Source organism: Onychostoma macrolepis, chromosome 15 (genome assembly GCF_012432095.1).
Source record: "Onychostoma macrolepis isolate SWU-2019 chromosome 15, ASM1243209v1, whole genome shotgun sequence".
In the NCBI taxonomy this organism is placed as follows: domain Eukaryota; kingdom Metazoa; phylum Chordata; class Actinopteri; order Cypriniformes; family Cyprinidae; genus Onychostoma; species Onychostoma macrolepis.
The window spans coordinates 25,138,087-25,157,578 of NC_081169.1; the positions used below are offsets into that span (position 1 = coordinate 25,138,087).

The 19,492-nt window shown below is 35.7% G+C and overlaps 1 long non-coding RNA gene across 1 annotated transcript; it reads left to right on the forward strand.

Moving 5' to 3' along the window:
• The first annotated feature begins 9,262 nt into the window (after positions 1-9,262).
• On the forward strand, positions 9,263-17,365 carry LOC131554111 (uncharacterized). Its single transcript, XR_009274337.1, has 4 exons — positions 9,263-9,331; positions 10,036-10,710; positions 11,647-11,905; positions 16,422-17,365. It is a non-coding gene; the product is annotated as an uncharacterized LOC131554111 (long non-coding RNA).
• Positions 17,366-19,492: the final 2,127 nt, after the last annotated feature.

Sequence of the window (19,492 nt, forward strand, 5' to 3'; positions counted from 1 at the left end):
TTATCTAGATAATCTACATAATATTTTTTTGCATTTACTCTCTTGCTCCTTTGCTGCTTGATAAGATCATCTTTAATCATCTGATTTTCTGTACCTTATTTTAAAAGTTATATTTTAACATCGGTTTTGATAACTGAGAAGTCACATTGATATACTGCAGTGATGTTTAATACTTTTAGTCAACATGCAGCAATCATGTGGATGGTGCTGTCAGCAGTGAAAAGCATTAATCTGGAAATAGATGTATTTCTATTTCCAGATGTAAATACGGGAAAATGTATCTCTCACCTATGCATTAGTTCCTTCTCATCCCATTCCTTCCCCTCACCCATCCTTCCCTTCACTCAGCTCACTCAAAATGGTCAATAACAAAATAGAATGTTCGACATTAATGCAAGTGATATTCACAGTCATGTTTGGTATAATTTGAATGATCTCTGTGTGTCTGGTACAGTGGTCTCATTCTTACAAGAAGTAAACTAAAAGGTAATACAGATCCTAAGAGTTTAGAGATATTTTGCTCTCTGTAGAGCAGGGGTGTCAAACTCAGTTCCCGGAGGGCCGCAGCCCTGCTCCAACACAAAAACAATGCCTGCGTCCCAATGTGCATACTATCCATCCTAAATACTATGTGATACGAGTCATTTTTAATACTATTTAGGGCAGATAGGGTGGATAGTATGCACATTGAGACGCAGGGAATGTAGTTTTCAAATAAGCCTGAAGGACTTGATTAGCTAGATCAGGTGTGTTTAATTAGGGTTGGAGCTAAACTCCGCAGGGATGTGGCCCTCCAGGAACTGAGTTTGACACCCCTGCTGTAGAGGGTGTGCCATTTCCCAGCACTTTTCATGCAAATTACCATCTGTCCCCAAATGGTGTTAACACGTCTAGGCCTTGATCAATGCAAATTCTAATTGTTAGTTACTGCCTCCATTTTGGAGGATGTTTGTCTTTTTGGGTTAGGGTTAGAGGTATTGCGTTTGAGGTATTTAAGTGAAAACTGCAAGAGGATCAGGGCAATTATGTAGCCAGAATAAGCCCATAGTATGGAGCATATCCACACACTCCATGCTATGTATTTTTCTAAAGTCAGGACTCAGGTATGCATCTTTTACTCTTAGACTCATCTCTAAGAATTTGTTTTGTATTGATTTGAATTGATTTGACATTTCTGAATTGACTATGTAATAGGCATAATACATATGTATCTGACTAATAATAAATTGTTACATTTTAATTTATTCTGACTTAAGGTCATTGCACACTGAGTCCGAAATTTTTGCACGTTAAAAAATAAATACGACCTCACGTTGTGTCAATCACGTTTGCACACTGCCTCCGAAACTTTTGTCCGTCAAAAAAAATTCGGATCAGGTTCAGTTTTCTGCGTTTTCACATCCGTAGCATGCATTTTGATAGGAAAGGATGGGGAATACGGAAAAACGCATATGTGTTGAAAAAAGACCTTTACTCTGAGATTATTGACTCTAGTTAATTAAATCTATAACACTGCAAATCTGCACTCAGGTTAGTAACGGACTAAAATAATGTTTTAGAGCTCCGGCTAACACATTGGCATTAGTTATGTATACTTAGGGTTTTTCCGTTTAGAACAACAGTGAGTTGTTGACCAACCTACATTCAGGTCAGCCTCAACTTCTGATTATTGTAATATTGTTCTAACTAAGTGTACATGAAAAATCACAGCATGGTGATTATAAAGTTACATTAGAGGAAGTTAAGTTGGTCAACTTGGTCAACAATGAGATACATGAGAAATCACGGCATGATTATATAGTTACATTAGAGGAAGTTGGTCAACTTGCTTAACAATGAGCAAAGCAGTGCACGTGCCGGCCAGAATATTAGTCAATCACCTCTGTCTAATGACCAAGACTGACGAGTGAATATGAGATCCGTATACTGGCCGGTATGAGACTCAAAGTGTTATAGAATAAGATTAAAAAGATTCAATATGATTAAAGAGCTAAAAAGGATAATCAAATGTCATAATAATAATAATTAGAAATGAACTAAGAACCAATTTACATTTCAACCAAAATTTGAGGTCATAATAAAATGGAGTCAGATTAGAGTTTAACTTAAATTAAATAACGTTGCGCGCCGAAAAGACCAAACATGCAAGAAACCTTCAGCCACCAGTGGATACCTTCCTTGGACAAATTGAGTGAGTCTTACACCCTTTAAGGCCTAAAATCATTACATAGCATGTTACACAGCAAAATAATACTTATTCAGTTTCTGAGGAAAATAATAGGCTACTTATTCAGTTTCTGAGCAGAGTTGCATAATGAAAGTTCCCGTGTCATTTCCTGATACCTTTAACTTAACGGTTGTCATGATAAATGCAGATATTTGTGTGGTTTTTCCTATTCTTTTTCACTATGCACCTTAGTGAGCCAAAATCCTCAGTGAGTATATTATTTCTACCGTTATTGAACTTCATACTATCATACTGCATATTTTAAATTGAGTTTATAAAATAATAAGTAACATAGCATTGTGTTGTTGTGAAACAAATTTGCACCAATTTTGCACATTTTGCTACTGATTTAACATATTGTAATTAAACAACACCATAAACTGAACTAAGCAAACCAAGAGCAAAAAGTAGACAGGCTAATGAAAACAGGTGTACAACCGAATCAGTAACTATGACAGCAAATGAGTAATGGGAACAAAGAAAACAGAAACGAAACATGGGAAAGCAAGGGAATACAAAATAAAAGTACATGCAAACTAAACCAAAACTGATTGTGACAGTTACACATAAGTTCAGTTTAGAGTTTTGTACTTTGTTTTTAAATTTACCAGTTGTATAGGCCTATTATAAAGATCTTTAAAACAGACCCTTGTGTCAGAGTCACAAACAATGGCGTTCTTGTCAGGAAATGATATATTTGACTGTGGTGTCATGACACAAGTGCATTGGTGTGATAAGCTCTGACACTAATGCTGCCTTCACGTACCTATCAGAAATGTCCTATTTTCCACTTATTCGCATTCAAGTGCTTTGTTGTTGGAAAGAATGAAATGTAGCATCCCATTGGTTGACAATCATAGGTAGACAGTCCAAAAGCGAATAAAGAATAGCATTGACAGCAGCAATGGTTGTACATTTAGTTTATGGCCCGCCCAACTCAGAAACTATCAAAATTAGAGTTTCCCAGTAGTAAATACAATTGAGAGACGTTCACGTCTAATTTACGATAAGGAAACTTGTATTTACAATATAATTCTGATTGCACGTAAAGGCAGCATAAATAAGACGGAGATATTTTTCATCTTGCTGGGTGTTGGCCTCAACAGCAAAAAACACCCATTTCCTTTCTTTCACTTCACTTCTCTTTTTATTTTTTATTTTTTTTATTTTTTTTTTACTTTTCTATAAATTACTCTGAAAAACTGCAGTATCACCTTTTTCTGAAAGCGTCTACTATGTTTTAAATTATGGGTGGCACTTCTGGTTTAGAGAGTTTCCATTCCAAATGACTGAAACAAATGTCATATAATAAACTGAGCAACAAATAGGCTAATGATTATCTGTCATTTTGCCTGACCTGTGCACTTTTTATCACCGGGAAAATAATACAACGCTTGGTATTTTAATGTGACCTTGTTATCACAAGAATATGACATCTTTGGCCAAGTTCTGTTCTGTTAATATGAAAAGGACAACAGACACTGCACTTTTTTTTCCGCAAATCCTCTCATCTTTGTCTTTGCGCTTCAACACAGCTGCCTCCCCCTTTTCACTTCTAATATCAGCATTGTTTACTGTAATATTTCTAATGCTGGGAAATACAAAATTTTTTTTGGAAAAAGAGGGAAAGCACATTAAATATCCATCAGTGTTCCAGTTATTGATGGAAAAGTTTCAATTAAAGTTGGTTTGATGGTTGAGGGAGTAGAATATTGTCACCTTATTGTACTCTGCTTTTGCAAATTATTACTGCATTTTTGGAGAAAAACTTTAAACAAGTTGCTGTTGCTGAATGTTTGCATGTTAACAGTTAACTCCCATAATTTGCACAAAGCATCAGGAAAAAGGTGGATAGCCTAAGTTATAAACTGATGAGTTATGCTGAATAGAATGCTGTATATTTTAACCATATGCAATTAACTATGTTTTTTGTTTATGTATTCACCCAGGAACATGAAAGCATCGCTTATTTTACTTTTTCAAGGTACAGTGTCTGTTTTCCACTTTTAGGAATGTTTTTCTCTTTTAGGCATGTTCTGTTACAATAAATGTTTTTATGCAATGAAAATATAATCTAACATAACTGTACATAAATTGAGGCTTTTTCCAGGGCTACTTAAATCAAATACCACATTCCCAAAATCTTACACAAAACAATATGAAACAATAATACAAACACTAATATCCTCATTTTAATCAACATTTTGAAAGACAAAGTTAAACTCACAAGCCAAGGTGCAGAAACTTAAGACTAGATGGACAGAATTTGGTTGCAATTATGTTGAGACCAAAGGAAAATAAGTAATTACCAGAAAGAAAAAAAATCAATAATGCCAAGATTTAACTATCATATAATAACAGCTGCCATAAAGAGCTGAATCTACTGACACTTACTAAGTTTAGTGTGCTGCGATGTCCTACACTAACAGAAAACAGGCATGAAATGCTAAAAATACCAACTTTTTTGGAAAAGAGGAAAGCACATTAAATATCCATCAGTGTTCCAGTTATTGATGGAAAAGTTTCAATTAAAGTTGGTTTGATGGTTGAGGAGTAGAATATTGTCACCTTATTGTACTCTGCTTTTGCAAATTATTACTGCATTTTTGGAGAAAAACTTTAAACAAGTTGCTGTTGCTGAATGTTTGCATGTTAACAGTTAACTCCCATAATTTGCACAAAGCATCAGGAAAAAGGTGGATAGCCTAAGTTATAAACTGATGAGTTATGCTGAATAGAATGCTGTATATTTTAACCATATGCAATTAACTATGTTTTTTGTTTATGTATTCACCCAGGAACATGAAAGCATCGCTTATTTTACTTTTCAAGGTACAGTGTCTGTTTTCCACTTTTAGGAATGTTTTCTCTTTTAGGCATGTTCTGTTACAATAAATGTTTTTATGCAATGAAAATATAATCTAACATAACTGTACATAAATTGAGGCTTTTTCCAGGGCTACTTAAATCAAATACCACATTCCCAAAATCTTACACAAAACAATATGAAACAATAATACAAACACTAATATCCTCATTTTAATCAACATTTTGAAAGACAAAGTTAAACTCACAAGCCAAGGTGCAGAAACTTAAGACTAGATGGACAGAATTTGGTTGCAATTATGTTGAGACCAAAGGAAAATAAGTAATTACCAGAAAGAAAAAAAAAATCAATAATGCCAAGATTTAACTATCATATAATAACAGCTGCCATAAAGAGCTGAATCTACTGACACTTACTAAGTTTAGTGTGCTGCGATGTCCTACACTAACAGAAAACAGGCATGAAATGCTAAAAATACCAACTTAAATGAACAAGCAGCCATTAATGACTCCAACTGTTGTCCCACAGGTGTTCTGCTGTATGATACTTTGGATGGGAAGTGAGAATACCGAAAGACATTCACGGCCTCAAAGGTTCCTGTCTGGTCATACCATGTTCTTTCAGCTACACATCATACCCACCTAAAGACCCATGTAGAGTTGTGTGGTATCAGTGGGATTCTAAAGGTTATCCTTTAGTGTATGATCCATGGTATCCAAATGATGTCATTGAGAAATGCAGATTGAAAACTGATTTATATGGTGACCCATCAAGTTGGGATTGCAGTCTGTTGATTAAAAACCTGGAACCGTCCCACCATGGAGAGAAATTATATACATGGATTGACCCTGAACATGTTGGATGGCGCACATACAAATTGTATGATGTCACCTCTACAATTCTAGTTGATGGTATGTAAATATTTTTTCTTCTTCAAAATTTACTTGACTTCCTATTTATTTGCCTAATATTGACATCTCTGCTATTTGTAGCGAGTCCACAGCTGCCCAGCATCAGTATTTCTGGAGATGAAAGGACGGGTGAGAACATCATTGTAGTATGTTCATCTTTCCACACGTGTCCATACAGCGAACCAACCATCACTCTGAACGGTATAGAAGGATCTGATGAAATAAAGAATGAGTCTATGAAAGATGGCCTGTGGAAAATCACTCTGACACGCACAGGTGTCGTAAAGACAGAAAACTCAACTATTGAGTGTTCAGTAAGACATCATGGAGGTGTAACAGTAACAGATACAAAAAACACAAGTGCACAATGTAAGTAAACACAAATATGAACTGCTTTGTGTGCTATAAGTCATTCGTTCACTTTAAATGTCACACTGAACCTATTACAAGATTTCAGTTCAATTTCAGGTGTTCGTTATAACATAACGATTGAGCCTGAACTGGCAGATGTCACAGAAGACGTTGCAAAGAACTTCGTTTGTGGCGTCTACCATTCCTGCCAGAAAGAGCCAACCATCACATGGAACTATAAGAACATGCAGGTCACAAAGGGGAGCAAGACACTTTCAGGTTTAAATCGGGTCACCTACTCCGATATCACCTTTCTGGGTGCAAAAGAAGATCAAGGAAAGAAATTGATTTGCACTGCAAATTTTTCTGGAGGAAACATTACAACGTCTGTTGATTTGCATGTACAATGTGAGTAAACACAAAAATGAACTAATTTGTGTGTTTAAATGTCACAGTTGGACCTATCACAAGATTTCAGTTCAATTTCAGGTGTTCATGCAGAGCATTAATCTGGAGGTCAAATCAAACAGGATCTAAAATAAACTAATTAGAATTCAAACAAAAGTGGAAAAAGTTAGTAAAACTCACAGCATCATCTTCCTTTTCTTACACATGACATCTGTTCTCAGGTCAAAAGATGTAACGTCAGGAAACAAGCCTTTCTCCAAACCTCGAATGCCGTACAGACGTACAGCACATTTGAACCCATATAAGTCTAATTTATTAAAAATAACAAGATATTTTTGGTATTTAAATGGAATAACCACACATTTTTTATTTTTGCATGCACCTCAGTGTTCCCAAATCCTGCTCTGTGAGTATATTTTTTACACTGTGAAAATCATACTCCTATGAGAAATTCTTACTGAAATATGTTATAGACTGATGTCTAGCTCTCTGTTCTCTCTTGAAATATGCTATTATGATTATGAAGCTGAATACACCAACGTGGATGAACTCAACGTTTATGGAAATATCTAACGAACATCAACATCAAAGCAAAATGGGCTCAATACAGTTTTTGTAAAAAGATTTACAATGTTAGATTTGATCAATAATAACAAAACATTTGTCACGCATACAGTATCTGCATCTCTTTTTAGAATTCCACATCTATTCAGGTTGGTGAAGTAAACAACTACTTTGATTTATGTTTATGAATTATGTAAGCTGATTTTTAAAAATGTTCAACTATTTTTGTACCTGACTATTAAATATGATTGAATCATATTGTTACATTCAGACAGTGACATACCAAACAGAAAGTCAGGCTGTTTCTTAGAAATGCTTTAAGGTATTGAAATAATGTTGTGCATGTCGTCACCATCCTGAGAGTATTTGAGCAGTATGCGGACAGCGCCACCTACTGGTCAAGAAATCGTAAAAATTGAACAAGCCATGTAAATTAAATATCGGATCTGTCATTGTTTTTTCTGCTTTTATGTCATCATGGCCAGTGTCTCACTTTTACATTATCGTTATTTACTGTAAACACGTCATGATATGTGGAAGAGCACAAACATAATATGAACAGAAGTAGGTCTATGTATGACACGCATTTCATCTAGTTTCACTCAGTTCATGTTTGAATCTTTCAATGTCTAATAAAGCATTATAAATAAAAAATAATGTGAAATGGATACGACTTTTATATATATATATATATGATCTTATCCTTCTAGAAATTTAAGTTTAAAAACGTAAATACAATCTCCGTTTCTGACTCTTCAATTTAACATGAATTTATGTTCCAAACATTATTCACATTTTTTTCTTCTTCTTCTGGTGTGTCTCTCTTGGCATTCCAACTCCTTAAAAAAATATAGGTATAAAAAAATCAAAAACAAAAGTTTACAACCAAACACAGACAACCTGAAGTTTCACCTTAGTAAGACACATAAATATAACCATAGCAAAAACATCCATCTCTATTACATTGGGTTACATCAGCCATATTCTTTTCAAGCATATTTTTCGATAAAATCAGTTTTGGTTTCGGTTTCGATTTCCATAGAGACTGACTTAGCGCAGTGGACCATCAAGGTATAGCAAGTTCTTGCTGTCACCACTCATCCATGCCTTTCGGCTATATTTTCTGACAGGGTTTGAACTACAGAGGGAGCTGTGCGGACATATTTGAAACGACCCATTGAGCATATTTTCCTAATAATTGTACATGACACCTAGTTCCTGGAAAATAAGGCGGTTGTTTTTGACGACACTGCAGAGCGCCCCCAAGTGTCCGTGCCGCCAGAGCGCCCCCAAGAGCCCTGATTTACTCTGTAATTATTGACTCTAGTAGATTACGTTGTATCCTTGTTACCGCATTTCCTGCGTCAGGTTAGTAACGGACTGCATACCAACTGTATCTTTAGAGATCCGGCTAACACTTGGTTTTAGTTCAAGTGTACTTAGACAACACATTCTCACTCCCAACTCGTCACATATTGAAGCTTGGTCAGGATCCCTTTGGCGTCATGTTTTAACTTGCAGGGATTCCCATAGACTTCTGACCGGAACCGGCGGCGTTGACATTTGAGTGCAGGAAAGCAGACCGCAGTGTGTACGGGACTCGAGACTATGATAAATAGGAATAAAAAAGAAAAGGCTGCAATAAATTAGTTATGGCACGGCGAGTCGATTGGCGTCCCCCAGGTCATATTTAACTGATTTTTTTATTTTAAAAACCACTCGAAACAGCGTTCAGCGGTGACTTTAACAATTCCTCGGTAATGCTGGTAAATTCCTTGTTGATGATGATAAACGTATTTACTGTGGTGTGATTATGTTTGGTTAATCAGTGATTAATCAGCGCAATGCGATGCAATCAACCTATTATTTATTTATTTATCTATTTATTTATTTATTTATTTATGTATTTGTTTGTTTGTTTGTTTGTTTGATTGATTGATTTATTATTTATTATTTCTATTTATTTATTAATAAGTCAATCAATCAGTGATGCTGACGTCATTGCAAGGCGCGATCCCAAGGTCCACTGCGATTTCCCGCTCGGTAAGTAGAACAGTTAATTAATACAGATGGGAACAATCCTTAAATTTACGGTACAAAAACTGTATAATCAGATCAAGAAGTTGTGTTTAGAACCTTAAGAATTGCAAGGTAGCAGTTTCGCGATGCAGTAAATGACAGCAGATATTATAAAATTATAACGTGCTGCACCAAATGTGTAGTCGGCTAACGTTAGCTAATTAGATTCAAGCTTGTTTATTTTTTTCACATATAATCATGCAGGATAATATAGGAGATTGTATGATTTGTAATTATGATGTGTGTTCAGTTACCCATATTACAGTAAGTTAGCTCGATCACAACACTTTAGCCATTTATAAATGTTCAGATGAAGAACAGTGTTGCCAGATTGGTGTGTTTTCCAGTAACTGATCAAAATCCACACAAAATTATATAGTAAACACACAAATCTTACCAATAATAAACTATACAAATTAATTCATAACTACAACAATAACATTTGCTCATCAAATGGCATAATAAAGCAAATTAAGTGTTCTCTCATTTTCCATGTCTGTCATTTGCCTTAAAGAAATAAAAGAGTACAACAGAAATATCAAAATGCCACCTGTCCAAGCCCATTTTATCGACGTAGTACAACTCAAAACTGCCCAATCTGCCAACACTGACGAAGAAAATACTGGTAAAAATGTAAGGAGTTCAATATTTTTTTCCTCTCTTATCAGGTCCTTCAAATTTGCCAGCTTCCAACATTCTCCTTTATTTTAACCTCCCTCCACACACACACACACACACACACACACACACAAACCAAAGGCACTTTTAAGAGCCACGTCTGTCTTGTTAACCTGTACTTGTCTCTCTGTAGCTCGCTCTATCTCTCTCTCTATTTACATTGTTCTATCTGTCCATCTTTCTGTCTCTCTCAATAGGTCCTACAAAAACTATATTTTAACACATTGTCTGTCTGTTTTTTTTTTTTTTTTTTGTATATTTCTTCTTTATATTTCTTGTCAAGTTATGATGAGGCCCAAATTCCGGCCCGGCCCATCTTGCCAGACTCCTAATCAGGCAAGCAGGAAAAGTTGTTATGTCTGCTTTGGAAGTCTGTCCACTAAACAAAAAATAAATGACAAAGTGGTGTCACTGGATAGCCAGTGGGGGCAATCTGTCAAGAAAAGCAGAAATGTTGGGCGCATAATTGCTCTAAGTCTTTGCAACAGAGGAAGAAAAGGACAAAACCTCAATCTGTTCACCAGCACCTTCTGCCACCTCTGTCTCTCCTCCATCTCTTATCCCCACAGATCTCTCCCTTCCACAGTCTTGTCTTCCACCTGCTGCCTCTTCCATCTTCCAGTCCTTGAGTCAGGAGGGGCCAAATGTGAAGAAGAAAAGAAAAGGTACGTTTTGTTTTGCCGTGGTATACCTTAATACACACTATTAATATAATTTGCTCTCAGACAAAGTTGACTTTAGGCAAATTAAATTTATTCGGGTCATCAGGTCATTGGTAGCCATAGCCAATACACAGTGATTTGTGCTTTAGTTATTTAGCTGTGTTTAAGTGGACAGTGTCCAAGGGCTGAGGTTAATGTCAATCACTGACTTAAAGGTGCAGTAGGAGATCTTGGAAAATGCTAACTTTAGCCTGATAGCACTGAAAGCGGCGTACCACCCTCCTGCAAATCGCTGTCCAAAGCCATGCCCCTGAACACATGAACGCATACAGATCAGACGATCAGAGACAACATTACTACAATACATCACATGTCATTAACCGTGAGAAAACTTCATAGTAAAAGTACTACAATACCAGGAAGGAAGGTCAGGTTGTTTGCTTGCCATTCTCGCTCTGTTTGCGTAGCGTACGTGAACGCGCTGATGACGTATCCTGTCTGCGCAAACCGGTGTGCAGAGGTATGCAAATACATGTTGACAGGCAGGTAGGAAAGCCAATAGAAACGCTTGGAACAAGCGGTTTGATTGGACATACATTTCTTGGGCCTACGCCTTCCACAGATTATATAAATACATATTAAATACATTTAGACCACTTAACTTAATGATTGCTATCGGGATGTGAAGAGACTTTCAACCAGCATAACAATAAATATTTCTGAAGACAATCACCTATTGCACCTTTAAGCTAGGAGGGCTTTTGGAGACCCAGCCCAGTACATTTAGCTTGATCCACAAAAAGCAGGGACAAAGTCACTTGGACACAAGTGGACAGGACCACAGATCACCTCACAAGTGAAATGACAACTATTAACTTGAGATTCAACTACAAAGCATGACACTCATTGCTTAAACTTTCCTTGTTTTTGATCATTAAGTTTGCCGAAAATGTAGTAGACAGAAGATCTTCCTGTTTGATAAAATAACCGGGGAAAGAATAAATGAGGTAAAATGTCTTTTATTAGGCTACTTGCTTGTCTTGGTGACTGATTCTGGCCTTTAAAGATAATAAACTATGTTATGCCCTATCCAGTAATTGCTTAAACAGCTCAAATAATAATTACAGTGTGTGTGTGTGTGTGTGTGTGTGTAGGGAAAAGCAGAATTGACTTACCACTGGTTGCCTTGCACTGTGTGGTAAGTCGTGTTTTATTAACACTTTCATTCCATTATAATGCTGAGTAGTCTATTCCGTGACCAACATGATGTTGGCAAAGTTAAAATGGTGTCTTGCAAGTAGCATAGAAGTTTCTGTTATTGATGTCTGTGGCAAGAGAAAGGGTGATGGTCAGTAGTCTGGACTGAAACTCAGAGAGTGTGACTGAATTTCTTGAAAGAATATACCATTATTTTTGATAGAAAAAGGAGAATGATCTACCTCCTTGTGTGGATTTAGATATCTAGTTCTTAGTTAGAGCCCAAAATTTGGTGATTGAAGTGGACACAATGGATTATGGGAGCTGGACAATTCAGTGCTTTCTAAGTAATTAATACAATTTAAAAAATAGTTGACAGGCAGCCAGTGTATTGACAATAAAATGGGGCTGATGTGACCAAAGCCATGCCCCTGAACACATGAACGTACACAGATCAGATTTAACTGATTTTTTATTTTAAAACCACTCGAAACAGCGTTCAGCGGTGACTTTAACAATTCCTCGGTAATGCTGGTAAATTCCTTGTTGATGATGATAAACGTATTTAATGTGGTGTGATTATGTTTGGTTAATCAGTGATTAATCAGCGCAATGCGATGCAATCAACCTATTATTTATTTATTTATTTATTTATTTATTTATTTATGTATTTGTTTGTTTGTTTGTTTGATTGATTGATTTATTATTTATTATTTCTATTTATTTATTAATAAGTCAATCAATCAGTGATGCTGACGTCATTGCAAGGCGCGATCCCAAGGTCCACTGCGATTTCCGCTCGGTAAGTAGAACAGTTAATTAATACAGATGGGAACAATCCTTAAATTTACGGTACAAAACTGTATAATCAGATCAAGAAGTTGTGTTTAGAACCTTAAGAATTGCAAGGTAGCAGTTTCATGATGCAGTAAATGACAGCAGATATTATAAAATATAACGTGCTGCACCAAATGTGTAGTCGGCTAACGTTAGCTAATTAAATTCAAGCTTGTTTATTTTTTCACATATAATCATGCAGGATAATATAGGAGATTGTATGATTTGTAATTATGATGTGTGTTCAGTTACCCATATTACAGTAAGTTAGCTCGATCACAACACTTTAGCCATTTATAAATGTTCAGATGAAGAACAGTGTTGCCAGATTGGTGTGTTTTCCAGTAATTGATCAAAATCCACACAAAATTATATAGTAAACACACAAATCTTACCAATAATAAACTATACAAATTAATTCATAACTACAACAATAACATTTGCTCATCAAATGGCATAATAAAGCAAATTAAGTGTTCTCTCATTTTCCATGTCTGTCATTTGCCTTAAAGAAATAAAAGAGTACAACAGAAATATCAAAATGCCACCTGTCCAAGCCCATTTTATCCACGTAGTACAACTCAAAACTGCCCAATCTGCCAACACTGACGAAGAAAATACTGGTAAAAATGTAAGGAGTTCAATATTTTTTTTTCCTCTCTTATCAGGTCCTTCAAATTTGCCAGCTTCCAACATTCTCCTTTATTTTAACCTCCCTCCACACACACACACACACACACACACACACACACACAAACCAAAGGCACTTTTAAGAGCCACGTCTGTCTTGTTAACCTGTACTCGTCTCTCTGTAGCTCGCTCTATCTCTCTCTCTATTTACATTGTTCTATCTGTCCATCTTTCTGTTTCTCTCAATAGGTCCTACAAAAACTCTATTTTAACACATTGTCTGTCTGTTTTTTTTTTTTTTTTTTTTTGTATATTTCTTCTTTATATTTCTTGTCAAGTTATGATGAGGCCCAAATTCCGGCCCTGCCCATCTTGCCAGACTCCTAATCAGGCAAGCAGGAAAAGTTGTTATGTCTGCTTTGGAAGTCTGTCCACTAAACAAAAAATAAATGACAAAGTGGTGTCACTGGATAGCCAGTGGGGGCAATCTGTCAAGAAAAGCAGAAATGTTGGGCGCATAATTGCTCTAAGTCTTTGCAACAGAGGAAGAAAAGGACAAAAACCTCAATCTGTTCACCAGCACCTTCTGCCACCTCTGTCTCTCCTCCATCTCTTATCCCCACAGATCTCTCCCTTCCACAGTCTTGTCCTCCACCTGCTGCCTCTTCCATCTTCCAGTCCTTGAGTCAGGAGGGGCCAAATGTGAAGAAGAAAAGAAAAGGTACGTTTTGTTTTGCCGTGGTATACCTTAATACACACTATTAATATAATTTGCTCTCAGACAAAGTTGACTTTAGGCAAATTAAATTTATTCGGGTTATCAGGTCATTGGTAGCCATAGCCAATACACAGTGATTTGTGCTTTAGTTATTTAGCTGTGTTTAAGTGGACAGTGTCCAAGGGCTGAGGTTAATGTCAATCACTGACTTAAAGGTGCAGTAGGAGATCTTGGAAAATGCTAACTTTAGCCTGATAGCACTGAAAGCGAGCGTACCACCCTCCCTGCAAATCGCTGTCCAAAGCCATGCCCCCTGAACACATGAACGTACACAGATCAGACGATCAGAGACAACATTACTACAATACATCACATGTCATTAACCGGTGAGAAAACTTCATAGTAAAAGTACTACAATACCAGGAAGGAAGGTCAGGTTGTTTGCTTGCCATTCTCGCTCTGTTTGCGTAGCGTACGTGAACGCGCTGATGACGTATCCTGTCTGTGCAAACCGGGTGTGCAGAGGTATGCAAATACATGTTGACAGGCAGGTAGGAAAGCCAATAGAAACGCTTGGAACAAGCGGTTTGATTGGACATACATTTCTTGGGCCTACGCCTTCCACAGATTATATAAATACATATTAAATACATTTAGACCACTTAACTTAATGATTGCTATCGGGATGTGAAGAGACTTTCAACCAGCATAACAATAAATATTTCTGAAGACAATCACCTATTGCACCTTTAAGCTAGGAGGGCTTTTGGAGACCCAGCCCAGTACATTTAGCTTGATCCACAAAAAGCAGGGACAAAGTCACTTGGACACAAGTGGACAGGACCACAGATCACCTCACAAGTGAAATGACAACTATTAACTTGAGATTCAACTACAAAGCATGACACTCATTGCTTAAACTTTCCTTGTTTTTGATCATTAAGTTTGCCGAAAATGTAGTAGACAGAAGATCTTCCTGTTTGATAAAATAACCGGGGAAAGAATAAATGAGGTAAAATGTCTTTTATTAGGCTACTTGCTTGTCTTGGTGACTGATTCTGGCCTTTAAAGATAATAAACTATGTTATGCCCTATCCAGTAATTGCTTAAACAGCTCAAATAATAATTACAGTGTGTGTGTGTGTGTGTGTGTGTGTGTAGGAAAAGCAGAATTGACTTACCACTGGTTGCCTTGCACTGTGTGGTAAGTCGTGTTTTATTAACACTTTCATTCCATTATAATGCTGAGTAGTCTATTCCGTGACCAACATGATGTTGGCAAAGTTAAAATGGTGTCTTGCAAGTAGCATAGAAGTTTCTGTTATTGATGTCTGTGGCAAGAGAAAGGGTGATGGTCAGTAGTCTGGACTGAAACTCAGAGAGTGTGACTGAATTTCTTGAAAGAATATACCATTATTTTTGATAGAAAAAGGAGAATGATCTACCTCCTTGTGTGGATTTAGATATCTAGTTCTTAGTTAGAGCCCAAAATTTGGTGATTGAAGTGGACACAATGGATTATGGGAGCTGGACAATTCAGTGCTTTCTAAGTAATTAATACAATTTAAAAAATAGTTGACAGGCAGCCAGTGTATTGACAATAAAATGGGGCTGATGTGACCATATTTTTGGTTTTAATTAAGTACTCAAATACTACATACACAACTAGCTGAAGCTTATTTATTGAGCAGGACATTTACCCAATAATGCATTAGTAGTGAATCATGAAGGCATAAAATAATTTTTAAGCATCTGAAACATTAAAAAAAGCAATATTTCTAAGATGGAAAATGCTGTTCTACATATGATTTTCAATGGACCGATTGCAGTCAAATGAGATCTGTGGTCTCAATTGTACTAGATGATGTAACAATACATCCATCAAGACACAAATTAATAAACTTGCATCTTATTTTTTTGAGGTTTTGCACCAATAATTGTTTCCAGTAGTGTCTTGCAATGAAGACTATAGAACAGTGACATTAGTGGTAAAATGCATGAGGAAGATTAGGGCAATGAGAAAGAGAAGAGCAGTATTAAATATGAAGAAGGGGCGAACAATAATGAATGGCAGTGGGAGCAAGATGCAGTCACTATCTTTATCCCCGAGTCTGTAGAACTGACAGATCTGCTTGGAATGCAACATGAAAACATGCTGAAATTTTAAAACTTATTCAGTATTCTGCAACTTATTCTGCAAGTCATAGCCCCTTTCCAGCTAATCCAATAATGTTTTTTAATAAATGTCAGTGAACTCTCTAAATTAAACCCAACAATGATCTTTATTTTTGTTCTGTGTTCTAATGATATGTTTCGCTTATGATACTTACAGTGGCTAAACTTGGGATGACACATGGGAGCCTGCCAGCGAGTTCCAGCATTTTTTGCCAGTGTCTCCAAATCCCAGCCATCTTTCACCATGACAGTCTCCTCACCCTGAGCGCCTGGACTCGTCAAGCACACTTCAGTTCTGAGTGTGTTGTTGTTGTTTTGCTTGCTGTTCTTCATTAAAGTTTTTGCACAGTGCATACACTCTTTTAGTATTTTTTTTTAAAAGTTGTCATTTTAAACACCTTTTGCATTTGTCATGAACTGCGTAACAGCCAGGTAGGGTAGCATGGAGAGGGCATGCTACAAACATGCTGTTTGTTATAATGACATGCGCAAAGATAAGATTTTTGCAGTGCAATTTTAGTATTGCATAGATGCAAACTGTAGGTGACAATTAATTTTTTTGAGAGCAAAATGAGAAAGTGATCCAATGAGAAAGTGTTTTTATTATATTTTAATATTCAGTTATGAAAAGTTAGACTGGTCTTATTTGTTTTGGAAAAGTAAGGCTGATAACCACTTGGCAACTGCTAGCAAGTTTTGTATAATATTTTCTTTACTCTTTACTAAACTGTCTAAAAAGGGTAATATTTTATGTAATTGAGGTTTGAGATGTGGAAACGGTGAAGAGAGAGAAGGCAAACATTTTGCATTTTAGGTCTAATCATCCAATATTGTCTTAAGTAACCTGCATAGCACTTCCTATTTTATAACATGGGATTTTGACCAAATATATTCAATCTTGATTTTTGTAAACTGTTGCAAAAATATGTTTGTTTGTTTTTTTGGTGTAAAATTACAGTTTGGACATGTAATGTAATAAAAATATTTATAAAAATACCTGGAAGTATCTACATATGAGCATGTAAAACAAATATCTTTAAAAAAAAATTCCTTGTGGAGCATGCCCCCGGTTCTCACCTTTTTACCCCTTTTACCTGTTTGCATCTGTTTATAGGTAAGTTTACATGAACTGTCTGTCTGTTATGCCAAACATTAATAAATACCATAAAATGAACATAATAACAATATATTTATTGTTGCATATTTGTTTCCATTTTGTCTAAAATACAATAAATGTATTAAGAATGATTATTTACATTTTTATATTTCACTAAAACTGATTGCTTTTATTTGCGTAAAATTTTATAATGAACTGCTATTTTTATGTCTTTAATATCAAGTATCTAGGTGAGAGAGGATACTGTACTACATCTGTCTACATTTGTCTTTTTTCTACGTTTTACATATTGATACATTTTGGGAAAGGATTATATATTCGTATATATGTATATATATTGTATATGTATATATATTGTATATGTATATATATTGTATATGTATATATATTGTATATGTATATATATTGTATATGTATATATATACACGCAGAAATTAAACATTTTGAAATAGATTATTTTTATTTCTTATGCTGTACACAGCTGTCACAGTTAGTTACCCTCCGGTTCATAGCATGGAAATCATTAGGCCCTTGCTTTGAAAAAAAAAAAAGATTAGCCAGGTTAGCCCCAGATAGGAATCTATAACTATAAAAATATATTTTTATTTTTAGTGAGAAGAAACAAATATTTAACTAACCTTCTGGTATAACCCACCTTCAGCCGGAAGATTCCGTAATGACCATATTTGGACAAGTAAGTGTGACGTTTTGACACGATGTGGCTGGACTAACTTTTAGGCAAAAATACAATGTGCTTCGTGTTGCAAACTATGTTTTATTGACATTATGACTTCAGTAATACTGTCATTGAACAATGACGGATTGCTATGTTGCAAGAAATGGCCCATTTACCGAAATCTTAACCCTAACCCTACAGCGCAAGTAGGGAACTACAATTTACAGTGCCATGTCCCATCGACAGAGTGACAAAGGCTTATGGGTAACGTAGTTTAATAACATTTTAGTAATTAAATTAAGTAAATACTATATTTAATTAACAAAGGGATATCTAAATATGTTCATTGTACAAATCTTTACGATATATTTGAGAGCCAGTTCGAAATTTGGTATTTTACTAAGAACACTTTTTAAAACACTTTTTTACAAACTTTCTGTAAATGTGAGAAAACTGTGTCCAACATTATTTATTAAACATAGGATAAGTAGTTGTCCTGCTGTTTTTCCCTTTGATATGCTCATTGGACTTTGAGTTACAGCCATTTGAAATGTGCCGTTTTTCCTCTTCCAGGGGGCACTTCTGGTCCCCTGGGGGTGAAAGGGCAATAAAATCTATACAGATGTACTATCTTTGTCATGGACAACAAACTGTTGTCACATTTATGCCTGAACATTTTTATTGATTTCTGCCCTTTCTGTATTTACAACATGCGTATGTTAGGTTTTGATGGTGCTGTGAGACTCTGAAAACAGAATACAGAAATACAGTAAAATGTACACAAAAAGCTAAAAGTAACATGTCTAGGCAACATATTATTTCTTTATATATCATTCATTTTCCTTTAGCAAAATGGCAATGGGTGAACTTGTATGTAGTGTTGGGAAATAATGATTCTTCATCATGATTTTTTGTTGTTTTTGTCATGCTTGTCTCCCTGTCATAAGCTGCTTATTCCATGTCTCCAAACAGGTTTCAATTGTTATACAGCACCCTACACTAGGACACAGGCATGTGGCCACAGTTGTTTTCCTCAACCCAGGGCTGAAGACCAAAATGATTTTTCCCCTGTGCATCATATTTCGTTTGATTATTATTACTCATGGTTATTTAGTCTTGTTGTTGGTTGAGGTGGAGCTCATTTTGAACTATTTTGTAGACAACTGTATCTAATGATCATTGTCAAAATGAGTTAATCTGCTAATTATTTTCTCTATCACTCAACTGATTGTTTGGTTTGTAAAAATTATGAAAATAGTGAGAAATTACACATTACCCAAAAATATATCACAAATACTGTGAACAGTTGAAACCTCAAAATTATAAAAAAAAAAAATACATAGCTATTAAGCAACTAAAAAATGCAAATCTTACAATTTTCTAAGCTGGAAATATGACATTTTTTCCATTAAAATGATCAACTTATAAATCAACA